This window comes from Mizuhopecten yessoensis, unplaced genomic scaffold (assembly GCF_002113885.1).
Source record: "Mizuhopecten yessoensis strain PY_sf001 unplaced genomic scaffold, ASM211388v2 scaffold10045, whole genome shotgun sequence".
Classification (NCBI taxonomy): Eukaryota; Metazoa; Mollusca; class Bivalvia; order Pectinida; family Pectinidae; genus Mizuhopecten; species Mizuhopecten yessoensis.
The window spans coordinates 390,870-391,337 of NW_018408351.1; the positions used below are offsets into that span (position 1 = coordinate 390,870).

At 40.8% G+C, this 468-nt stretch overlaps 1 protein-coding gene across 1 annotated transcript in view; it reads right to left on the reverse strand.

Moving 5' to 3' along the window:
• LOC110459349 (ras suppressor protein 1-like) overlaps positions 1-468 on the reverse strand; it is a 13,062-nt gene that overhangs the window by 4,919 nt on the left and 7,675 nt on the right. The gene's annotated exons all lie outside the window — the stretch shown is intronic.

Here is a 468-nt window from a genome sequence, read left to right on the forward strand (position 1 = left end):
GTACACTAACAGTTACCACCAGGTTCACTTATACTCGAATGTATACACTTACAGTTACTACCAGGCTCACTTATACTTACATACACTAACAGTTACCACCAGGCTCACTTATACTTACATACACTAACAGTAACTACCAGGCTCACTTATACTTACATACACTAACAGTTACCACCAGGCTCACTTATACTCGCATACACTAACAGTTACTACCAGGCTCACTTATACTTACATACACTAACAGTTACCACCAGGCTCACTTATACTTACATACACTAACAGTAACCACCAGGCTCACTTATACTCGCGTACACTAACAGTTACTACCAGGCTCACTAATACTCGTGTACACTAACAGTTACCACCAGGCTCACTTATACTTACATACACTAACAGTTACCACCAGGCTCACTTACACTCGTGTACACTAACAGTTACCACCAGGTTCACTTATACTCGCATACACTA